This window comes from Lutra lutra, chromosome 8, assembly GCF_902655055.1.
Source record: "Lutra lutra chromosome 8, mLutLut1.2, whole genome shotgun sequence".
Classification (NCBI taxonomy): domain Eukaryota; kingdom Metazoa; phylum Chordata; class Mammalia; order Carnivora; family Mustelidae; genus Lutra; species Lutra lutra.
In genome coordinates, this window is record NC_062285.1 from 54,708,553 (window position 1) to 54,732,718 (window position 24,166).

At 54.9% G+C, this 24,166-nt stretch overlaps 1 long non-coding RNA gene across 6 annotated transcripts; it reads right to left on the reverse strand.

Moving 5' to 3' along the window:
• Nucleotides 1-1,261: 1,261 nt before the first annotated feature.
• LOC125106625 (uncharacterized) lies at nucleotides 1,262-24,166 on the reverse strand. 6 transcript variants are annotated; one of them, XR_007129378.1, is made up of 4 exons: nucleotides 23,624-24,166; nucleotides 8,959-15,052; nucleotides 4,094-7,070; nucleotides 1,262-2,923 (listed from the first exon to the last, which is right to left on the reverse strand). It is a non-coding gene; the product is annotated as an uncharacterized LOC125106625 (long non-coding RNA). The 6 variants fall into 6 exon arrangements; XR_007129376.1 differs by lacking the exon at nucleotides 23,624-24,166 and having other exon boundaries at nucleotides 8,959-9,774; nucleotides 14,950-19,391; XR_007129374.1 differs by lacking the exon at nucleotides 23,624-24,166 and having other exon boundaries at nucleotides 4,094-6,149; nucleotides 6,907-7,070; nucleotides 8,959-19,391.

The window sequence follows — 24,166 nt, forward strand, 5'->3', positions numbered from 1 at the left end:
AGGGAGAGAGCATGGCAGAGTTGAGAGGCAGGAGCCCCAGGGCAAGGGCTGGGGCAGGGTATGGGACCCTGGGGACGAAGGAAGCAAGAATGATGTATCATGGATTTCTTTGGGATTAGAGAGGCCTGGAGGTGGGTGCTTCCCTAGCAGGGACCTGGCAAACTCCGCACATGGACTCTGATATTTTGGGGGGAGGAACTGAGTTTCTGAGAACCTCTCCAGTTGCTGTTCCTGCCTCTCTGTTTCATCTCTGTGTCTCCTTTGGCCATACTTGATTCGTGGCTACTCTTGCAAATATTTGCTGAGTGAATGATGGACACAAGAGTGAGTGAGCCTTCTCTCCCTGCTCCCAGTCTCTGGGGCTGGAAATCACCCTTATTCCTACTCACCTCTGAAATGGCCCTCAGCCTGTTCCTTCTCGGGATCCCTCCCGTTCCACCTGTCTGCCCACTGCTTGCCCCATACTGCTATCTCTGAGGAAATTTTCCATGATTAAGCCACAAGGATTATTCTCCATTTATTTGTCTGGGTCTAGGATGAAGGTCTGTCATCCTGGAAAACTGGGGTCTCCAGAGAGAAAGGTCTATGTCTTTCCCCTCCAGATTCTCCCTTGCCTAAGTGACCCCCAGGGAGGGCTCTAGGATTGAGGTTGGAGCCCAGAGTCTGGTTGTTCTTGAGGGCACCCACCCAGGAGGGCGGTCCTGCCATCAAGGGCCCTCTCTCCAGTCCTTCCTTCCTAGAGAAAGCCAAGGGCATACATAATCTCTTGCCTGTAGTCACTCCCAGGGGAGCAAGGACCCCTCTCTGCTCCCAGCCCCTCACTGTCAACAAATGAGGTTGTGGGTCAGGGTTTGGGAATACCAAGTTGAGATGGAGCAGGCCCAATTCCCTGCAGTGTCAGATTAACAGCCCCCCTCCTGGGAGCTGGGCCCTCCTCTGTCCTCTCCACCCCTTAGCTTTCTTTTATGGACTTAGCTCTTTCCTCTACTGGGCCCAGGTTAGAAGCACAGGCTTCTGGCCTTTTAGACTAACCCAACAGAAATCTCAGAGAAACTCTACCATTGGGGCACCTGGGTGGCTCAGTGGGTTAAAGCATCTGCCTTCGGCTCAGGTCGTGCTCCCAGGGTTCTGGGATCGAGCCCCGCATCGGGCTCTCTGCTCAGCGGGGAGCCTGCTTTCTCCTCTCTCTCTGCCTACTTGTGATCTCTCTGTCAAATAAGTAAATAAAATCTTAAAAAGAAAAAAAAAAAAGAAACTCTACCATGATGCCCAGAACACCCCACTATAATCCCTAGGGCAACTCTGTTGTAATCCCCCCAAAGCCTATACCAGCATCCAGAAGCTACAGCCCCTGAAAACCCTCTAGTAACTCCCAGAACCACCTGGTCCAGTCTGGGCTACAGCGCCCCCCAACCGTGGCCCAGGAACCTCAACCCAGGCTCCCTGCAGGGGCACCTGAGCCCCTCAGGCTGGCCTCACTATTCCCCACCCTGCCACCCTCCCCTTCTTGGTTTTTTTCCTGACCCAGACAGGACATTCTTCCTGAAGACTCCTCTCCTCTCCTCTCACCTGCGGGAAAGCAGGTGCACAGCGCTGGACTCGGGTTGAAGAGAACTTGGAGGATATCGGTCAGGGTCTGCTAGACTGACCCAGTTGTCTGCCCCCTTGTCACAATCTCTGAGAAGCGCAAGCAGGAGACCTAGAAGTTAGACCTTGGGAGGCCCTGCCTGAATCTTTTGGGTCCAGTTTTACTCAGAGATGGGAAAGCAGGATGCAGATGTGACCGTCCTTTGGTTCTAGCCGAAGGCCTCCTTCACCTGGGATGTTGGGGAAGGGGTCTCCAGACCCCTGGGGGACCAGGGAACCCCAGAAGCCATGGTCATTTATGTCTGATGTGGGACTCCTAGGACTTCAGCAGTTTCCACCGAAGAAGAGGCGGTGAGGCGGCTGGGTTCCCAGGACCACAGGAGCCATATACTGTATCTACGTACACACAGCCACTGGGCAGATCTGGTTGGGTCTGAGAGGGTGAAGAGGGCTGCAGGATGGGGCTGCAGTGGCGGCTCAGAGGAAGGGGATGCAGGCCCCTTCCCCTTGTGCACGAACGAGGAGAGTCGCTCCGGCAGCTGCCTGAGCATGGACATGGAGGAGGCTGTTCAGAGCAGGGAGAAACAGAGAAAAGCAGAACCAAGGGCTTCATGTCAGGACGGCCTCCTGGAGGGGAGAGTGGGCAGCAGGATTGGGGAAGAAGAGAGGGAGGGAGTGTGGGGCTCTCACAGGAACTGAGGGTTACTTTGAAGGCTGAGGCAGGTGTCCTGGCCAGGCTGAGTTCAAGCAGCAGAGTGGCCAGAGGCTCGTCTCTCTGTAAGGCAGATGGTGTGGACACTGCAAGAGTGGATGTAGATGTGGACTGGGGAGGTTTGGCGACTCCAGGCTCTGCCCCTGAGCCCTGGACCTTGAGCAATTCACACATACTTCTAGTGTTTTCTCTGATCTTGGGGGATAAGAACATTGAGCATTTTGGAGTTTTATAGAAGCTTCTTTGCTGGGTGATAAGATGATGGGGGGGCTGTTTGGGCCCCAATTTCATGGCTTTGGAAAGTGTCAGCCCTCCTTTGTATGTGAGAGGGCAAGCTCCCACCAGACCAGGACAGGGTTCCCACCCTGCCCTGCCACCAGCCCGCCCCCGTCCCAGGCTCTGTTGCCCTTCCTGTGAGGGGAGAGAGGGGCATTGCTCTGGTGGTCCTCACAGCCCCCTCCCTCTATCTGATACTTGTTTGGTCATTCTCAAAGTCCTCCAAAGAATCAGTTGAGATCATGGATGCTGAGAAGCTTTGCCAAGATATACGGCATCCTCTCAGTGTGAAGGCTTGAGGGGTTCCCTGGGGTGGCCACGGGTAGCAGTCCATCTGGGCTGGGACCCCTGGAAGGGAAATGCGGGGAGCTGGGCTCAGGTTTATGCCACACCATTCCCTTCCCCCTTCCCAACCCAGCCCCAGGCTCTGGGGACACAGCCCTGCTCAGGATGGGGGTGGGGCTCCTGGAGGCAGGGGCAGAGGGGGTGGGAGCCTCCCTTCCAAGTGGCTCTAAGCTGGAGCACAGCAATTACGCAGGAGGATTTATGTCCCTTTGCCTTTAATCGGAAACTCCGTGTCAAGAAGAAAAATTTGCACTGTCCTCCGGCCCGGCTTCCTGCTTTATCATTATTATTGGAGGAAGGTTGATTTGGAAACTTAAAGAAAAGTGGGGTTGGGGGTGGGAGCCACCAGGGAAGGGGAGTTGTGGGACAGAGGGGTGGCCTTCCTACTGTTGTCCTGGTTTGTCAATGGAGGGGGTCAAAGGGCAGGACAGAGGCTATGGATCCTGGAGGGCAGGTGGGAAGAGACCAGAGGGACACTAGGAGAAGGGTTGGGGGAGGGGGTTATGGAAGGAAGGGACACCCAGGAGCTGGGGGGACACCACAAGGGAGGGAAAACGTGGGAAACCAAAAGGGACAGGCAAGGGTTGAAGGGACTTGGAGAGGAAGAGAAGCAGAGCTCCAAGTAGAGAAAAGAGGCAGCTAGGTGAAGGAGGGATGCTGCCTGGGGAGGGAGGAAGGGGGAGGGAACAGCCAGAAGCTCTCAGGGGGATATTGCGGGAGAGGGAGAGCATGAGGTCACCAGAGAGGTCACAGGATGGGGGAAGAGGAAGGCTGGGGGGGGGGTGACCAGAAGGGAGGGATAGCTGGGGGTTGGGCCAGGGGATCTGGGACATGGCTGTCTAGGGTCTATACCTGCTGACCTGTCCCCATGAAGGCCATTCATCCCCTGGGCCACCCAAACTTGGTGTCTCTCGGTCTGTGGTGACAGGGGAGAGCACAGGCCTCCCACAAGGCCTCAGGTCAACCTCTTTACTTGGGGAGCTATTTCTCTGGATGAGGGGTTATAGTGGCTGGGAACATGCTGAGGGAACCCCTTGGTTCTCGGGCCCTGCCGGGACTGCAACCAAAATGTCTGAGTGAGCGGCTGCGCTCTGGAAAGGGAAGGGAGTGGGAGAGAAGCCACCTGTCCTAGTGTCCCCCACCTCCTTGATGGAAACCCCCCTGGCCTCTTACCTGTTATCCCTCCTGTGGCCAGGATCTCATGCTCATGTTGTGGAAAGGGCACCAGCTCTGGAATCAGTCCCTGGCCCTGACGACCTATGTGCCCTCTGTGAAGCCAGGTTTGCGTCTGTGACATGTGACTGTCGTATCTGCATGGCAGGGTGTTGTTAGGATTGGCAACACTTAGGTCAAGAATCCAGCAGGTAGAAGGCTTTCACGAGACACTGGGCCCATCCGAGGGCAGCATCCAATTTTACGCAGCTTTTTTTGCTTGCAAAGCACTGACGAATTCTCTAGGCCTTTCCTCATTTGCTCTTCACGACAACTTAGAGGGAGCTGGGTGGGTGTCACTATCCTCACAGGGTACAGAGCCCCTGAGTGACTTCCCTAAAGCTGCACAGCCCCTCACGGGGACAGCCAGGTAAGCGAGCCCTGCAGGACTTCCTAAGTAGCTTGTAGAATGTCCCCCGGACTTCCTTCCTCCACTCTTCTGCTGAGGGTCCCACACACAGCCCCTCATTCCTGGGGCCCTGCTGGGTGGAATGATTCGGCTTCTGAGCCTCCCGCAGCCTGGGCCGTGCCCACACTCAGGCGCCTCCTCCGCAGCCCGACTAAGAGGTTTTATAGCCATTTACGAGCAATTTCTGTCCATATATCACCGGAGATATATAGCCAGGCAAATATTAGGGACCCAAGTAGAGGTTTTAAGAGGCAAGTTTTACTGCTGCTGAAAGCAGGCGTGATAGACAGCCTGCGGAGACCCACCTCCCTGTTGCTTGGTGGCCGGGCGGGGGCAGCACGGACTGGGCTTCAGCCTGGAAACCCATCCACTGAGTCTTGAGTGTTGTGCGGGGACCCCCAGAGGTGTCTGTGGGGAGTGGGGGGAGCCGGGGCCGGGCCCTATTCTTCAGGGAGCCTGGCAAGTGGGTGTGGGGGCGGCGGTGGTACAGAAGAGACTGGAGGTCACACCATAGACTGACTTGGCCTCACAGGGGGTTCGTGGCACAGAACTGGGGGACAGAAGTGAGAGACAGGAAGGTGCTGCTCCCCCAGGGCCGTGGGAAGAGAGGGCCGCAGTGCTTTTTGATGGAGGTCTTTAAACATGGGGTGTGAATGAGGAGAGCCCTGGCCAAGGGCAGAGGGCTGGATGGTGTGTTCCCTTATACTCTTGGGCCCTGGGCCCGGTGCTGCTGATCGAAGGTCTGTAGGAGAGGTCAGCCTTGACCTCCTTCTTGGCTCTGGCCCCGGCCTGGCCCCAGAGCCCCTGCCCAGTGTGGGCTGCTGGGTTTGGGTGAGTCCAAAGCGGCGAGGAAAGCCGTCTTGGCTTGTGGCATATGGTGAGAAGATGTCCCGGGGAATCCTCGCTCCTGATTTAAGCAGCTCCGACAGCTTTATGGCGCCTCCTCGAGTGAGCCCCCAACGTTGGCCGTTTAACTTTTTAGCGTCGTTTAACGCTTAGGCTCTGGCGGACAGGCAGGCCCCTCAGCCCCAGAGGCAGCGGCACTAAATCAGGACACTCTGAGGCCCCGATAAATAATTTTTACAGGGCACGCAGCCCATAGATCACCAGTGGGGGTGGGGGGAGAGCGGCTGTGATATTTCAAACAATTGTCATATATGACTACCCCGTGCTCTGATCCAGGTCGTCCACATGGCAGCCGGCTTCATAACCGCAGTCAGCTCTGGGGCCCTCTGCACGGGGCATGGGAGGAACAGTGGGGAGACAGTGCTTCCGGGAGCCCCCCAGCCAGCAGGTGACCCACTGTCTCTGGTGGCACGGGAAAGCCTGGTCTGCTTAGCCTGCCCTTGTCTGCTGAGTGTGGGCGTCTTGCTCCCAGCTTCCTCTGGCACCGGGAGAACGGAGGGCTGAGGGCAGGGTAGGCAGAGAGGAAGAGAAAGAACTTTTTGTAGTCAAAAAATCACTTTCATACCACCTTTGGTGTTCTCGGACGCCTCCAAGCCTGAGGGCTCCGAGGGAAGGGGAGTGCTGCACCTGAATCCAGAGGGAGGGCCGACTAGAGGACTGGAGCACACAGGACCTGCGGGCAGCTCTCTGTCAGCCACACCTCTAGTGAAGGGAGCAGGGCAGCAGAGAGAGGGGGCAGGAGAGGAGGGGAGTGTGGAAGGAGAGAGACTAAAACAGAGAGGAGAGAAGGAAGGGGGAGGGACCCAAGAGCAAAGATGGAAAAACACATGCAAGAGAGGAGGAGAGAGAAAGAGGTGAGGGAAAATGGAGAGAAACTCCCGACAGGGCACTCCTGCATACAGGGTCTTCCCCTAAAGCCTGATACTGAGCCTGAGAGACATGGTACGGACAGACCCGGGGGCACACCACTGGTGCCTGGCTGGCCCCCTGGGGCCCTCCCAGGGCACCCCCCCACCTGGCTCCAGGCCCGTGTTTCTTTGCACCAGCTCCACGCTGCCCCCTCCCCTGCCCCTCCCCTTGGTGCCCTTGCCCCGTCCCCTCATCTGTAAGATCCTGGGATTTGCAGGGACACTTAATCCATATGGAGCTGATTCATTCCCATCTAAATCATCTCCATGAGCTTCCCTAAGAGCCCTCTGATGTACCAGCCGCCATTCCTCTCCCCTGGCGATGGTGGGCTAGGGGCTGCCAGTAAACAAACCTCAGCCGCCATCCATCAGTCCGATGGAGACCATTCATCTCTCCCACCATGCTCCCCCTCCCTGCTCCTCCAGTCCTTCCATCCATCTGTCCCTCTGTGTGTCCTCTTGTCCTCATATTCACATCTCTGCTGGGTAGGGTCTTGAGGTGTCATGTTAGCCATCCCCTCCCCCAATCTTTGTGAAGACGGGGGACTTACCTCATCCCTGACTCAGCAGCACGGGGACTCTCCTGCTTCACCGCCTTCCAAGAAGAGAAGCCTCCATGTCTGATGAAATTGCTAACAGCACTGCCAACCCGTACTTGGGGAAGTCCTTCCTTCTGTCTAGCTTGGGTGTCTGAGATCCACATATGATCACACGTCTGAGCAGAGGGGAAGAAAAGATGATGGGGTTTTGTACTAGCATGGGGATCTCCCACATTTTTACTATGTACCTCTGGGGGTTACTGTGGGATATGGAGCATAAGACTAGGGAAATGACCCTCCTTTCCCCTACTTCCCCCTGCAGAATCCAACCCAGCACATAGCAGGACCTCTGTGCCGACTGCTTGGTGGCCAGGATCTTATTTACCAGCTTCAGGGAGTTCAGTGGTCTCACGTGCAACCCGGGGAGTTTTCCAGGGCTGTGACCCAGTGAACCTGCTCATGGCCCTCTAGCCTAGTGGGCTTGCAGGAAACACTGAGGAAGTGTCTCTCACTTCTGCCCTCCTGCCCGAACTTCTTAGCCCAGTCCTGGGCGTCAGACTTGTCCAAACAGCTCTGTTTTGGCAGTAATGGGGCTGAGGAGGAGGGTAGGTGGGGGTTGGTGGTGGTGAGCCTTCCACAGCGCCGAAGCGGAGCCCTCACAGCACAGGGGAAGCTCTCATGTTTCCAGACCCGAGTGAGAGAATGAGGGCCCTTCCCCTGTCAGGTTCTTCATGTTACCTGGGAGTTCTGACTCTGGGAGGGGGCCTGGGGTCTGTGAGCCCTTCAGGAGAAGAGACAGAGGATGGTTTTTCTGGTCCTATGTCAGTTTCTCCACCCACAGCAGCAGTGGGAGTTGGGGACAGGTCTGTCTCTGGAGTAGAGAGTTTGGGTCAGACTCTAGCAAGCCTGCAGGGTGATGATTTGGGCACGGGTGGAAGGGTGTAGGGAAGTGGAAGTCACGGGGCAGGGTGGGGGGACGGATTGAGAGCAGCACTTGGGACAGGTGTGTCCTCACTTAGATTCCACAGTAATGAAGACTAGGAGAGGCGGAGGGGAGGAGGTGGGGAAGAAGAGTCTTCAGATGCCCTGAGCGGACTGTGCCCCACACCATCAGCCGCTTGAGAGACCCAGGAGACCTTGTTGAGCACCTGGCCTCCCCTGCACCCCAGACCAGACCATACCATGTCCCGAATCCCAATGCATGAGCTCCCCCAGCCCACGACTTCCCAGCGCCTCTTCCCCTTGTCACTGGTCACCTCCAGGGAGCCACTGTGAGTGCACAGAACAGGTGGGGCTCTTCCAGCTGCTATCCAGCTGTGAAGATCTCCTATCATGGCCCTGCCACCCCCCAGCTGGAGAGAAAGCTCTAATTCTAGTCCGAAAGCTGAGAAGAGTAGTGGGGGAGAGGGGCAGGAGGGGGCCATGGGGAAACTTACCACTTGCCCCAGTTGTGTGAACATATGTGTGAGAGGGGAGGGGCTCGCAGGTGGCAAGGCCCAGCTTAAGAATGATGGAGTGTTTCTTAGTTCTCTGAGCTAGAGACATATGGGGTATATAAGACCAAGTGAAATGAGAAATTATTGCCTAAGAGAGAGAGGATGTAGGGGAATAAGAAAAAAATCAAGCCAGGGAGACCCGATGCCACTCACCCCATCACCATTATGACCTGACCCATCTGTGCTTGACTGCATCAAAATCCGAAGGAAGGGTGGGCCTGAGAACTGACCCTCAGGGCCTCCAGGGGACAAGCTGATCCCCCAAACATGCATTTTTCTGGTGTTACACAGAGTAAGGGGAGCTGGGGACGGTGTTCAGTTTCTCCAGGTGGGATAGCCTGTGGGGCTTTTCCCATCTTCTGCCTTCCTTCCCTCTGGGCTGTTGGCAGAAGCAGCTCACTCTTCTCCCACTGGACTATCTCTCTTGGGTCTCTCCAGCCCTGGGCCCTCCTCCGTCCACTCCGTGGCTCCCCCGCTCCCTCGTCTCCCCCAAATCTCCTCTTCTTGCAAGAAGCTTCCCACACGTTCTCTCTCCCCACACAGTCCCCTCCTAAAATAGTCCACTTACCCAACCTTGGGGCTGAGGTGAGTCCTTTAGGATCTGCTTGTAGCCTGGGGCCTTCATCCGGCAAGGCTTGGAGTTTCATTTGCCTTCCCGGCCTCCATCACTCAACACCCACGTGTCCAGTGTAGGCCATGACCTCTACGATGCGGGCAGGGATTCAAGAAGTGTTTATGTGCTCACCGGCACGGCTCCAGGAGCAATCTGATTTCTGATGGAGTTGGCAGCCCTTCTTCTGATTCCAGAAGACAGAAGTGTCTAGAAGGATGCCTGGGGCTTTGGAGGATCACTGATTGTGACCGACATGCTTTCTTTGGGGGAGGCGCCTCCTGGAATAGGGAGCAGTCCCTGAGGCTGGACAGCAGGAGGAACGTCTGAAGACTTTTAACGTTGAAGGAAAGATTTCCAGGTTTCAGGGCAGCTTTTGAGTCTTAACCTTTTCAAGCTCTGAGGGAGCAGAGGGGTCTGTGTGTCTGGAAAGGTTTACTTCGACCCTGGTAGGACTGACCCCCCAGAGGGATGACCACTTCCTCTTTCCACAGCCCTGACTCATCCACACTCAGGTCAATCCCACTTACAATTTCTTAGATGATTGTTCCTTGGCCAGAAATCTGGTTCTTGAACTTGCTCTTCTATTCTTTTCACGATCTGGGAATGAACCAACTTTGGGCACCAAATTCAGCTTCATCTTATGGAGCCAGAAGAACAGAGAGGCAGAGCCATTTCTAGAGCGTGACACAGCAAACCTACAAGGGGCTAGGAATGCCCCTTGGTGGGAATGCTATCTTCTCTTCTTTGAGTGTGGAGGGAACAGCTGTGATCCTGGGGGAGATAAGGTTGGTGGGAGCAGAGTGAGATCAGCTAGAGGAGCACCCCCACCCGGCCGGCCCAGACCCACATGTGCACATGGTGGAAATGTCTTCACAGCCAAGGGCCCCTCCCTCCCAAGGAGAAAATCCCACAAGTGGAGAACATCTGGATCAAACCACAGCCATGAAAGCGCAACATCAAACAAGGGTTTCCCAGTGACCCTCCCCACAGGCCCAACTCCAAGAGAAATTGCAGATCTTCCTGCTTGAAGCTTTTAAGTGTCACCGAACCCCTCAAGTTTGGGATCGCTCCTTATTCACTGGAGACAGATGTCCCTGAGTGAGCGTGGTTGGGTTTGATTACCCCCAGTGGGAGAGGGTGTGTGTGACCTGATCCTGGCCGGGTTGGGGTGGGGAGCCTGGGATTTAAAGCTGTGATGAGGGGCTCCAGCAGTTCAGGCTGGGGGCTGGGGAGAGACAGGGGACAGGTGGGCCTTTAAAAACGTGCCTACATCAAAGGTTTGTGTAGGCTCCCTTCCCAGCATTGGCGCCTGCAGGGCAGGAAAGCGCTGATTTCACCACATAACTTCACGTAGGATGGATCTCAGTCTGAGAACTTCTGGGGAATGTGGAGAGGGGAGGGAGGGTGCTCCCCAGAGGGGAGGAAAGGGCAAAGGGGTTTTCTCATTTCCAAAATAGCCCGCCTAGGCCAAGGAAAATGGGGCCAAAGGTGGCCTCCCTCCCACTCAGCCACCTTGGAGGGAGATCTGGAGGGAGGCGTGTGTTCTTCCAAGGTGGGGAGGAGGAAGAGCTGCAGCAGTGGGAGGTGGGCACTAGATCACAGATGGAGAACCAGGGGGAAGCAGGGCCATCTTCCCCAAAGGTGGGGAGGAGGAAGGTGGCAGACCAAGTGATTCCCGGAGATGATAGGGTCTTCCCTCTCTCTTGCCCAGGGTTCTTCCAAGGCTGGGAATCAGAGAGCACGCGGCCATTGTGCCGGGTGGGTGGGAGAACTGAGGGGTAGATGGGTTAGGGAGGCACCCCAGAGCTCCCATCCCAGTTCAGGATTGGAGTTATCTGCTTCAAGTTTGCGTGGGAAAGTGTGCTGGGGTGTGCACACCCCACAAGGACCTTGGTTGAAGAAGCTGGTGGGGCGGAAGGTGACTTTCCGTTGGGAGGGGTGCAGGGAGAAGGGGTACCATGTGTTTGGTTTACACTGGCCTCCCCATTTCAGGATGCCTTCCCTACCCCTTTCGTCTGCCCTTTCCACAGACAGATTTAGGTGTGTTTGTGGTGCTCTGATAATGCCTGGCTGTACCAGAAGTGATGGTCCTTCCCTCACTGCTTTATGGAGATCTACTTACAATTTCTTCCCCCATCTAGGCTGACAGCGCCTTGAAGGCACAGACTCCCTTGCACTTGTGTTTCTGGTGCCTGGCGCAGAGCCTGGCAGAGAGCGGGTGCCCAGGGATGTTCCCCAGTGGCCAATGTGCTGGGGAAATGGAGCCCACCCATGTGATGATTCTTTAGCCTCCGGGAGGCCTCTGAGGGGATCCCAGCTGCAGCTGACCTCCTCCGGGTGTCTTTTGGGAGGATTCTAGTTGACAGCTTTTTCTCCCACCTCTGAAATTTTTTGTCCACTAAGTTCACCTTCATGGTCAGGTGAACCTTAAGATAAAGACTTATTTTAAGTCTGGGATGATTATGTCTTTTCTTTTTTTTTGGTTGCATGACCCAGTGCCCTTTGGGACCGGATTCTTTACCCCTGCTCTTTCTGTGGCCCACGATGCCAGAACAAAGAGGGAGTTCAGTCAAGGTAGGTTGGTCCTTGACTGGGTGTCCCCATCCTCTAAGTGCTGGTGTCCCAGTCTTTGATGTGGTAGCTCATCTGGGGCTCTGAGAGCAGAGCATCTGTGAGCTGCTGAGTCGGGGGTGTCCTGGCATCATGGGGTGACTAGGACACGGGAAAGGGCCCTGTCCCAGTGAGGGGAGGACACGGTGGGGGACCCTGAATGCCTGCAGGCTGAGAGAATGCTTGAGGGGAAAGTCGTGGAAATAACAGAGGTCAGTAGGTTTTGTTCAAAAAGACTCTGGGAGAGGAGAAAATGGAAGGGGTTGAAAGGACAGAGGGAAGCTCTGCAGAGGGTAAAGTACCGGGGCCAGATGGGCCAGGCTGACACAGGTGAGGAGGCTAGAGCAGCTTGCTTGCAGGCAAGGTGCTCTTCAGTCTAGGAGGGGCAACGGTAAATGCCTCTGCACCTTGAAGATTGCCCCTCCATTACCTGCTCCCCTCCCTCCCCAAACTGCCGGCCGGGTGGGATCTTAGGTCTCCCTGTGATTTCTAGGGTTGGCCTCACCTGTGCTCAGGCAACATTATCCATTGTCCATTTAGGTCAGATCAGCTTTGCTCCATACCCCTGAGGTCCTCCCTGGGGCTGGGGCTGCCTTTGAAGCTGAATAGAGAAGATTGGTGAGCTGTGTGCTGAGCCTAGATCTCTCAGCCATCAGTGAGGCAGGGAGGGTTTCCCCTTTAAGCCCTTTCTCGGGGGCTGAGGTGTTGACATATCAGTTGTCAGAAGGTAGGTGTTTCACCCTTGAATGCCATGTGGAGTCACCGGGCACCCCTGGGGTGCAGGGTGACTCAGCTCCGGGACCAGCGCTCTCTGCGCTCCTAGAGCACAACTCTAGGTGGTGCCATTCACATAGAATTCAGTACACATGGTGCCCTGCCCACCCCCATACCCCCTGCCCCGAATGGTGTGAACGCGTGCCACTGTCCTGCCCTTCTGGGCTCAGGGTTCTCTTTACGAACTCAAGCTGGTCCGCCTGAGGACTGGGAATATTCAAGGGAGTTTTGCCCAGAGACACAGAGCTTCACAGAATGACCTCTGAAGCTAAGTCCTCCAGAGAAGTGGAATCAGGAAACCGGAGCTTCTCCAGGAACAGTAGGACCTGGGAGGAATATGCAGTCTTCCACCAGGTAGCAGGGACAAGAAATGACCAATTCCATCCATCGGGGGATGGAAAACTGCCTGCTAGTCCCGTCCTAAAAAGGGTCACCCATATGTAAGCACCCAGTGGGGCCTGGCTCCCGGTGGGCACAAGGCAAATTGGCACCAGGGTCTGTGCCCCAGTCTCTAGGTTTGGGGCTCTCGGGAGCCGGAAGATCCAGCCACCATGGTGACACTTGTGGATGGGACCTTGCTGAAATCTGAAATGGGATCCTGAGCCACATGGAGCTCAGGAATTTGTTTCCTTTTGTTTTTCTCCTTAGTAGGGAAAGCTTAGTTCACTGTTTAGGATGAAAAATAACAACCAGATGAACGAAGGAAGGATTATCAGGAATGATAAATAATATATTCCAGATGTGGCCACAGAGAAGGACCTCAGAAGGAGCACACAGACACCCAGCAGTCACCTTGGCGGGGAAGCCCCTCCGGCCAACAAGGGCCAGGGACTCCACGTGTTTCCAATTCCTCAGGGTGCATGACTCAGTTTATTGAATGTCCTTATTGGTGACAGATCTTTATCCTTTGCTTTTGGGGGATCAGTCAAAAAATAATTCATTTTGTAGAAGAGCTATGAAGTCCATCTTAAAAGGAGACTTTGCAGAAATGTTTTAATTAATAGAGGTACATATGAGATAAGTCTGTGTCCTTCTGAGAACACCCTTGTTTGTTCTCCTGGGTTTAAAAAACAAATCACAGATATTATATCCAGGATTGTGTTCTACATAATAAAATGACATATTATGATGTTGAGGGCTGTATGCTAACCACTTCCTCCTTCTTCTCTAGCTATTGCAAATTAATGCCTCTGACGATGTATAATGCATTGGCTTTTGCCAAGGAAGGGCGGGAAGAGAGGCATTGGACAGATTCAAGGGAAGATTTGGTACAATTTTTCAGGGTTTGGGTCCTCATCTACACCCAAGACTTGCCTAGCTCTGCACTCCTTTCTAGACTAGCTCCGTGTTTGTTCTTCCAGAAGATCTGGCCAACGAGGCAGTGTGTGCTCAGCCCTTTAGTGTGGGGAATATTAAATTTATTAGCTTGGTCGCCCATCATTCATCTGCAAAAATCAGCACTAAAGCCTAAGGGAGGGAAGCTGCTGGTTTGGAAATTCAGTAAAGATGTATTTTTCACAAAAATAGAGGAGGTGAGGTCAAAATGAATCTGCACAGTAAGCCTGTCTATAACAATTAGTAGTTAACTTAAACGAAGACCTCTCTAGCTGGAGAAGTTTCCAGGAAGTTCCTTTTCCTGGAGGACCAGGAAGCAGAGGGGTAGCACCACATCAGGGGGCCTGCGCACCAGTCTCAGAAAGGCTTGCCCTCCCTGAGCAGAGCCTTTTCTGCCCATTTGGAGAGACTCCTTTCCCTGGGCTTGAGTTGGGTGAGTGGAGGTGGCAGTGGGTGTGATCACCTGGGCTGGGGGCCGAGGGAGGAAGGAGTGACCTCCAGGAGCTCTACCCTGGCAGAACGCTCAGCGCTCCTTCGCGGATAGACCAAGCTGCAAATCAGGAATTTATTAGGAGCTGAGACTCATTTTCCCACCCTTTATAGCCCTGACGACTCAGAGCCAAACTCTGGCAAGGGGCTTCCTCATGGTTTTAATTAGACAATTAATTTTTTATTGGGTCGTTTGATTTCCAGAGCCGATTCTACTCTCCCTCTTATCCCCCACCTGCCTCCCAGCTGTGAACAGCCAAGGGGAGACAGGGGGATTCGGGGAGGGGTGCAGAGAAAAAAGCCTCCGTCTCCCTTTGAGCTGATTTAGGAGTCAGTGAGTGGGGAGGGGGCTGGAAGCCCTCTGCCACCATCAGTGGTTCGAGCTCCAGAGACACTATCCAGAGCTCAGACCTGGGCTCGCAGGGCCTGCACAAAGGCATTCTTAGCTGCCCCTCCCAAGCTTCTCCCAAGCTCTTGGGCTAATTAGTAACATGGGGTTGGGGGGAGCGGGAGGGAAGAGTGCCCAAAATACACCGGCGGCATTTCTGTGGTTAATGCAGGTGGTGTTCGGAGGCTGTTTACCCTCTACCCAGGGATTAGGAACCTGTTTGAGTTAGAAGGGCAGAGAGAGGCCAGGACTGGGCTCTGTCCCCCACCTGCTTGTAGGAGCTGGGGCGGGGCCGCTGAGCCAGCAGAAAAAAAAAAGAAGTGGGAGAAACCTGTCTCCAATCTATCTACCTTATTGATCTTCCTGGCGTCCAGCTGCTGGCCTGCCTTTGAATCTTGATCCTCTCCACTCCTGCTTTACCCCTCACCACTGCCCTTGCGGTCAAACAGGAACCTGGCTTGGAAAGGTTGGGAGGGAGGGAAGAGGGAAGGGATGCGGGTTTTAGCAGTGAGGATGAGCCCCGAGCTGGAAGCGTCCCTGACATGCTGTAGATGTTCTCTCGGAGAGGGAGTGGAGGAGTCCCCTCTGGAGACTGGGGAGCCCCATCCCCATACTCCACCCTGAAAGGAGAAGAAGGCTAGACTCAAGGAATAACTTACGCAGGTTCAGTAGCAGTAATGAGTAGCTCCCTCTTTAGAGTTTGATGATTCATCAAGATAGATATTTTACTGAGAGCTCCGTTGCTCAGAGGCCTTAAAATGGAATTGTGGGGAGAGGACTATTTCCTCAGGTGTCCTGTTGGTGGGGACATTGTCACTTGTTGTTCCAGCATAAGGATTCCTGAAAGTGTGGGGACAAACACACAGGCTGACACGGTCACTCTGAACCAACCTGACAAGCATCTGCAGACACAGAAGTGGGCTCTGGGGCACGTCTGGGGCACGTCTGGGGCTGGAGCTCTGGGGCCTTCACAGAGAGAACAAGCCCCCCAAAAGAATAAGTCAGGATGCCACGCAAAGAGAGGGGCTGTAGTGAACCCCTCATGGCCCACATTCTCCTCCGCATGATGGGTGAAGGTGGAGGACCCAGCACCACCCCCCACTGGGGGCTGGGGACAACGCCCACCTCCTTTGTTGTCCAGGACTGGAAGAAATAATAGCACATATTTACACTGGATTGTGAGGACACAAAGATAAAAGGACCCAGAAATCAAAGGGACCCCAGAAGCTCAGCATGAAGACCTCTGGATGCACAATTTGTTCTGCAAACAGATTTTCTTTTTCTCAAGTTGAGCGATCCCTCTGCTCCGGTGTGAGGTGGTCCAGTGTGGGGAGCCGGGGGACAGCCCCAGGGTGGGCCTTCTTGGGACCCAGTCCTGTCTCCTGCTGGGGCATATCTGTGACAGCCGGTCTCCCAGCTCCCCAGCTGTGCAGAATGGTGCTCAGAAACCCACAGAAGGAAGGTTAGGTGTGTGGAGGGTGGGGGTGAGGGGCTGAGTAGGCCAAGGTCATCCATGACACTTACGTTTCCATGTGGCTCCACGGAGGAGAGAATTCAAACCTCCCAGGACTCAAGTGCTGGGGTACGGGTGGAGTAGTGTGGGTGCGTGGAGGTCCTGAGAGGGCACCTCTGGGACCGTGTATAAACAAAGGGGGCAGGAGCGCAGGCAAACCTCCATCTGAGAAGTTATGGGTGGGGGGGAGGTCAGGATCCATCTGTAGGAGTGGAGAGAGAAAGAGAGGTGGGAGGGGAAGAATGTGAGAAAGAGGAGAAAGAGGATGAAGGCACTGAGAAAGAGAAAGAGAAAGAGAGGGCAAGCTAGCAGAGAGCCACACAAAGAGATGCAGAGAACCTCCTGTGTGAGCTAGGGGATGGGTGGCAGGCAGGGGGGGCCTTGGGAGGGTCAGTAGCCAAAACAATCGGCTTGGTTTCTTCTGGGGACAGTAGCATGCAGGCAGGGAGGGGAGGGGCTGCAGAGAAACGTGGGCTTGCCGGGCAGAGGAGACGGGTGGCCGTGGATCCTGCATCTCCCAGCCCCCACCCAAGCTTCCAGCACCGTCCTCTTGCCCTTTCCCTGAGCCCAGGGCGGAGACTGACGGGACTGCAGCTTCTCTGGGTCCTGGGTGGATTTGAATAATTAAGTCATCTGGATTCTTATGATTTACCATTTTCAATGATAAATAGACAGCGCCCAAGCCAGCCAGTTGGCAAAACTCTGGCTGCTAGTTATAATTTGTCAAGCTGCCAGCAGATTCATGTTTTATGCTAATGGAGAGAGACTCATTGACTGGGGGAGGCAGTGACCGGGTCAGCTCTTTCCTCAGGCACCCCAGAGGTCGAGAGGTCGGGGGAGAAAGGCCGAGGCTGGTATGGATTTTCTGTAAGGGTCAGGGTAATTTTATAATAATTCAGAGGGTACACACACACTTGCAAACACAGAGGGTCATGTATGAAGAGCTATGTTCAGATCTGTGTGCAGCCGGCCCCGCAGCGTGCATGCGCACACACACCTGCTCCAGTGCCAAGCCCTGTGTGGGAACACTTGAACACCCCCCCTTCAGCCTACTTGCTTATGCACACCCTCACTGTCACCTTCAGGCATGTGATTACACTAAGGCAAACCCCAAGCCTGCTTCGGCAACCCCAGAGAAACCGGTCACCCCGCGCGGCGACAGGGCATGTCCCAAGGGTGGAACGGAACGGGACCCTTGGAAGGCCCCTTCGCCGACATCCCAAACCCTTTATTTCAGGTCTGCCAATCCCAGTGCATGTTTCTTGCCCCATTTTATATTCTTCCAGTGCGGGAAACAAACGAGACCCAGGGCCGTCCTGTTTTTCAACGGAGTTGGTGTGGGTCGCTGGGGTGGGGGGGCTGGGGGCTCCCTCAGAGCTGGTGGCTCTGAGACCAGGCACCTGGAAGGCTGCGGTAGAAATCAGCTGAACCCAGACTTTCTTTTCCACTGATTTATTTGTATATCTGTCCATACACACTGAAGCCTCATAGGGGCAGGAATGGCTCTTGACGGTCCATGACAAACTGAGGTACAGATGATGGTTCCCTCGCAGTACGCTCTAAATAAATATTAGCGGAACGAACCGCTGAAGCTGGTAGATGGGGCCAACTGCTCATTCTCCTTCCATGCCTTCACCTCAACGAGCCTTTATATCATCGCTGGTTTGAAAGGCCAGAGAGGAGGTGTGGGTCTGGGTAAAGACTTCCTATTCCTTTTTTTTTTTTTAAATTAAGTTCTAGGTCCAATGTGGGCTTGAACTCATGACCCTGAAATCCAAAGTCACATACTCTACGGACTGAGCCAGCCCAGCACCCTGAGACCTCCCATTCCTCCCATGTGAGAAATCTGGGCCTTCGGTATGATTTTTAAAAATGCTAATTTTAAACCAATTGAAGCAATCCGGTCTCAACTTTGACCCCCCAGTGGCCTTCGAATGGATCAATGAGCCAGGGAGGACTGAGGAAGGAGCATTTGTTCTTCCTCCTGCCCAGAAGAGAATCTGAATTCACTGCGAGTCCCTTCTGAGCAGGGCTGGGAGCAGTGGTTGATTATGATCAGTAGCTTTGAGGCTTGGTGGGGCATGGGGAAAGACTAGGGGGAAGGGGAGGAACATCTTACTTCCCTGTCATCCCTCCCACCCCGGGAATGAGGGAGAAAGCCACAACACAGTGGAATGAGCAGGGGCCAAGGCAGCAAAGAGGCAGCAAGGAGAGCCGAGTGGCAGAAGCTTCCTCCAGTGTCAGGCTCCAGAATGTGGCTGCAGTTGTCACAGCTCTGCTGGCTGAGATCGGGATCCTGTGAAGTCAAGTAGGTTCCCTCCTTCCCTGAAGGGCCGGTTGAGGCAAGGAAGCTGCTTGGGGCACACAGTCTGCATCCCTTTCACCAGACCTTGAAGGAGAGGTCTCCCTTCTTTGCCAAGCAGATGTGGCAGGCTGGGGGCCTGGCTGATCAGGTGTCTTCCTTGGAGAGACAGCCAAGAGCCAAGAGCCAACCAACCTCTCCACCCAAGGGAGAGAGGACCCCGAAGTGCATCAGGAGATAGGCTTTGCTTCTTTCCTAGTTTGAGGCTTTGACCTAGAGTCCCTGACCTCCCCACACCCCCTCCCCGGCACCCCTACCCGCTGAGGCAAGGGGAGCTCCTGTAAGCCCTCCCTCATCCTGGGAAAGAATGGCCTTGGGGGCACCAGCAACTTCAGCCCTATGGCCAAGGGCAGGCCAGCAGGTGGATGAGGTGGGAACAGATTCTCTGGGATGAGCGGCAGGGATGCAGGATAATCAGGACTGCTAGAGAAAACCAGCGGATTCATCCCACACCTGATCAGCCAAACTGACTCCCTGATTTGACCCTTATCTTCCCATCCTCATATTTGCATCCATGTCCTCCCGAGGGCAGGTCTCCTAGTAGCATGCCTGAAGGTCTCAGAGCAAAGCCTGATTCTCAAAGCCCCATCTTGGGCTCAGTGATGAGGGAAAGAGAGAACAGAAAGAACAGGAAGGAAGAAAGGGAGCAAGAGAGATAGAGGGAGAGAGAAAGATAGATGAAGGGAAGCAGCAGCTTGAGGCGGGGGCAGCTAGAAGCGCAGTGTGGGGAAGTGCTGGACCCAGGGTCCTGAGAAGAAGTGCAAGGCCTACTGGGAACCTAGTGGCAGCTGGTTGTTTGAGGTCCCCCAGCCCATTCCCAAGGCTTTGACTGCCCTTGGAGATCGGGCTCATCTCAGTGACTTTCCCCTTTGCACTGCTGGGAAACAAAGGAGGTACCTAACTGGCTTTAAGAAACCCTCTTAGGGGCACCTGGGTGGCTCAGTGGTTAAGCCTCTGCCTTCAGCTCAGTTCATGATCTCAGGGTCTTGGGATCGAGTCCCACATCGGGCTCTCTGCTCTGCAGGGAGCCTGCTTTCTCCTCTCTCTCTCTCTCTGCCTGCCTCTCCGCCCACCTGTGATCTCTCTCTGTCAAATAAATTAAAAAAAAAATCTTAAAAAAAAAAAAAAAAAAAAAAGAAACCCTCTTAAAGGGGCACCTGGGTGGCTCAGTGGGTTAAAGCCTCTGCCTTCAGCTCAGGTCATGATCCCACGGTCCTGGGATTGAGCCCCGCATCAGGCTCTCTGCTCGGTGGGGAGACTGCTTCCCTCCTCTTTCTCTGTCTCTCTGCCTACTGTGATCTCTGTCTGTCAAATAAATAAATAAAATCTTAAAAAAAAAAAAAAAAGAAACCCTCTTAAAAAAAGAAAAGAAAAAAAAAAGGAAAGGGAAAAGAAAAGAAGCAAAGCCCCTTGAATCAAACGGGGCAGCTGTCCAGGGAAGCGCGTGAACAGGGCCCGGGAGTGCAGGCCCAACAGGCTCCAGAAACACACACCCACGCCCCCCCCATGCCCCCGCCCCCCCCTTCATTCCTCTGCAGCTGAATCTAAAGCCCTTTTGCCAATTAACATCTACGTGTGCATGAGTTCAGTGCAGTGTTCTGCAGACCTAGAGTCCGCTCGCCCTAGTAGGAAATGTGTTCATTCTCTTTCAAGAATGACTTCCTTCTCTGGCCCCTTCAGCCCTGGAAAACCTCACGCCAAGCCTCGTACAGATGAATACAACCCTTTCTGGTGGAGAGAAAGCCTCTGCCCTGGAAGGAAGTTCTTTGGAGCATGGGTGGAGGTCAGGCTGGCCAAGAAAGAATTTTCTTCTCACCAATGAAGAAAATGAAGATACCTTTCCTGGGGTGGTGAGGGTGGGGGGAGTGGGGGGGCAGGCCTTCTCTTTACCCCTCTCTCACCTGCACAAACACAGACAGGCATTGTAACCACAATTATAGAAGAACCCTCCAGCACAAAGGACTCATTTGACCTCTGATCAAACTGAGGCCCAAGGTCACAGCCAGAGCATGGCAGAACCAGGCAGCCCGCCTGCAGACAGCCCCTGCAGCAAGGTCAGGGTGGAGGCGCTGGGGGCTGTGGGTGAGGAGACAGCCATGGCGATTTGGCCAGCCATCCCTCTCTAAACCACCTTTTTGGCTTCATGTTCTGGTTTTGGAAGTGGATCTGGACCCGCTGAGCCTCAAGGCCCACTGGGCTGGGCTGGAGGTAGGTAAGGCTGCGGAAGGAAGCCCTTCTCCAGCTCAGGCAGCTGCTTCTCAGAGAAGCTGGTTGCAGAGGGCTGGTGAGAACCTCCACCTCCCTCCCACAGGGCAGCCAGTGGGGGGAGGTCAAGGCCAATGTAGCCTAGCGGGTGCCGGTGGGGCACCAGGAGACCACCCCCCCCACCCCCACCCCCCCACCCCCTCCACCCCCCCCCACCCCCGCTCAGCCACAGCGACCACAGCAGGCTTCTTTCCCACCTCCTTCCCCCTCCTCCCTCCCTCCTCCTAATTGGGATCCCCTTTCTGTAAACCTGATTTCTGATTTCCTGCTCTCCTTTCTTTCCTCTGTCTCTCTAATTCTCACTTTTTCCTTTCTTGGCTTTCTTTCTGCCCCCCCAAGCTACCCTGCTTTCTTTCTGTCTTTTTCCCTCCCTTCACCTCCCATCCTCCTTTCCTGTCTATTCCCTTCTGTTTCTTTTCTCTTTTACTTTTTTCCTTCCTGCTTCCTTTACTTTAAGCTCCCTCTTTCATTCCTTTGTTTTCTCTTTCCTTCCCTTCTGCCTCCCCCCCCCCCACAAAACAAACAAGTTCTGCTTTATCATTCTGTTCTTTACCAGAATTTCTTCATGTTCACCTCTGTCCCACCCACCCTCGTGGAGGCACTTCTGTCCCCAGTACTAGGGCTTTTTCAAATCTTTTCTTCCCCCACCAGTCTTTTATCTTTGTTGTTCACAAATTTTCCAGTTCTTTGTGCTGTTTCCTCCACCATTTCCCCCCCTCTCTTCCTTTGTTTCTAAATCCTCTCTCTGCAACAGGCAAATAGCTAAAAACTGCACCCTCCCCGGGTTGGGGCTCTGTCCCATGGCAGGCCAGCCATCCTTCACCCATTCTTTGTCAACTTCCCTCAACTTGGGGGCAGAATTCAAGGGTCTGGGAATGGGGCGGTTCCCCCTAGTTGAGAAGTCGGGGCTGAGTCCGCAGCTTCCCAGTATAGGCTTAGACAAGACTTAGCAAATTGTTGTCTCTCTGTCAATCCTGATAAAAAAGAGAAAGAGGAAGAGGAGAAAGGACAGAGTAAAAGAGAGAACCCCACAGATCTTGGTGAGGGGAGTGTTGGGGAGATAGAGGCGAAAGGACTGGATTCATCAAGAGGGGGGTGAAGCCTAGAACCAGGCACCTTCTCTTTAGTGTACCCAGAGCCTGGGCAGCCGCCAAAGAAAAGCCCCAGTTGGCTCCCGGGTCAGTTCTGGAATTGCGGCGGGATGAGACCTTTCTTCCACCCCACTCCTCTGGGCTGGAGAGATTGGTAGGTCCACAAAATGGAAGGAAAGAAAAGGGCTTAGTTTGGGGGTATCAATCACTTTCCTGTCTGCCCCTGGACTTCTCAAGGCCCACACTCTGGAGATCAGGTCTTTAGGCAGTGCGGGCTGGGCCCTCTTAAACCTGTTAGGGGGGGCAGGCCCAATTCCGGAGGCTCCAGGAGGAGCAGGTCCTGGACAGCCACTGCATTACCAGCGGAAAAACCTCAGGCGCCCGCTGGGAAAACAAAGGCCTGGGCAGGTTTGAGCTCCCTACAGAGCAGGGCCAAGCAGCCTCTGGAGGTGTGGGCTGGGCACTGGCCAGGGACACCATGCACTACTATGAGAATGGTCCCTCCTGGGATACACAACCCCTTCCGACCCTCTCCAAGAACTGGTCCAAATTTGCCAGCTGCTGCCTGCCCGGCTGTGCAGGGAAGGACCCACAAACCTCAGATGCTGCGGGGACCTGCCAGCCCAAGCTGGGCCTCCCATTCCCAGCACGCGGGGCTGGAAAATTCCCCAGGCTCTGCTGGTACACCCACCACGGCCTCTGCCCTCACCTGCTTTCTCAGACCATCCTGCAAGGAAGGCCCAGCACCCCACCGGGGACCTGCCTACTCCCCCCACTCTCAACCAGGGCATGCCCAAGTTCAGCTGCGCCCTCTGAAACCACCCTCTGCCCTTGACTCCTTTTAAAAGAACCATCTCTTTCTCCGGGGACTTCCCTTGTGTGGATGGGGGCAATCTCAGCCCCCCAGTCAGAGTAAGGGGCTCTTTTCCTTGCTCTCCCTTGAGCTCTGGAGAAAGGAGGAAGATTATGATGGGGGTGGTAGGGGTGGAGGATGGAGAGGGGCACTCTTGCATCTTCGGGAGTTGGATCTCTGCAACAAAATGGGTTTCCAAGGAAAAGAGGAAGAAATTTGGGAATTGTTCCCTCTCTCGTGTCATCCTAACTTAAAATCATCCAATGGTCCCGGAGCAGCTGGGGTTGAGGTTGTCCAGAGCTGGGGCTCGGGACTGATAACCCCGCCCCCCACCCCCTCCGCGGGAGAGTGGGAAACTGCTATTTTCGGCTGGTACTTCTCTCCCCTTCTGCGGAGACCCCTATGGGGATCTCCAAGCGTCTCTCAGAGTTTGCTGGGAGAGCAGGTCCGGGGCATTGATAATCCACCCTGATTGGGGAAACAAGCAAATTCATCCCTCCTTCAGCGTGGGAAGCGAAGCTCTCCTCCCTCCCACGTTAAACCTCAAAACCCCAACTCTGCTCCCCTCTCCATCTTCCTTCAAAAAACTTTTCTGAAGTTCCCGCAAGTTGCGTTTGGAGAAAGCAGTTATCACACCCAGACTCTTCGGGTCTTTAGGCCCCCAATTTCTCCCGCCCTCCCCAGTTTCAGAAGCAATCCTTCCACCTCTGCCAGCTGCCACCTTAGTCCCCAAATTCCGCGAAGGAAAGCTGCTCGGGACCCACTTAACTGACAGACGCCCTGCCCCAGCCCCAATTCCTCCGAGGGAGGGCAGATTAGTATCAGCCTGCAGGGGAAGGGGGAATGGAGTCAGGAGGAGAGACACACACAGAGACAGAGAGAGGGAGAGACAGATTGTCCTCAGGCTGAAGGGCATGTACCCCTCCTGAGCCCAGCTCACCTGCTCCTGCTCCAGACGGACTCCTCTTGATTTTTATCCGTTCAAAAGTTTGTTCACTTCTCAAACTGTCCCAGGAGGGGCGCAAACTCGGCAGTGGCGTGAGAAGGGTGCCCCTGAGGGCGCAGGCGCCTGATCCAGAGCGAGCCCCAGGGAAGCACCTTCCCCAAAGTGTGGGCCGAAGCTGTGATCCGTAGAGAGGACATTCAAGCGCCCGGCACAAGGGGGCCGGGCTGCTAGCCCCGGGACCGCCCGGACCCGGCGGGCGCTCTAAGAGGGTGTGGCCAGCGTGGCCGACCCCGCCCGGGGAACTGGGAGGAGAGGGCCCTGGGTCCATGGTAGTGTCTGTCCGCTTCCTCCAGTTTGTGCCCTCCCGGGAGTGTCCCAGCCAACAACATTCTCTCAACCCCTTCTGGGGCGGCCATTCAGGCCCGGGACAAGGCGGAAAAGGAGGGTGAGGGGGCGAAGAGACCCCCCTCTTTAGCCCCTCCCCAACCCCCGCGCCACCGGTCCCCCGCCTTTCCTGCCCAGAGCCAAGGGACAGAC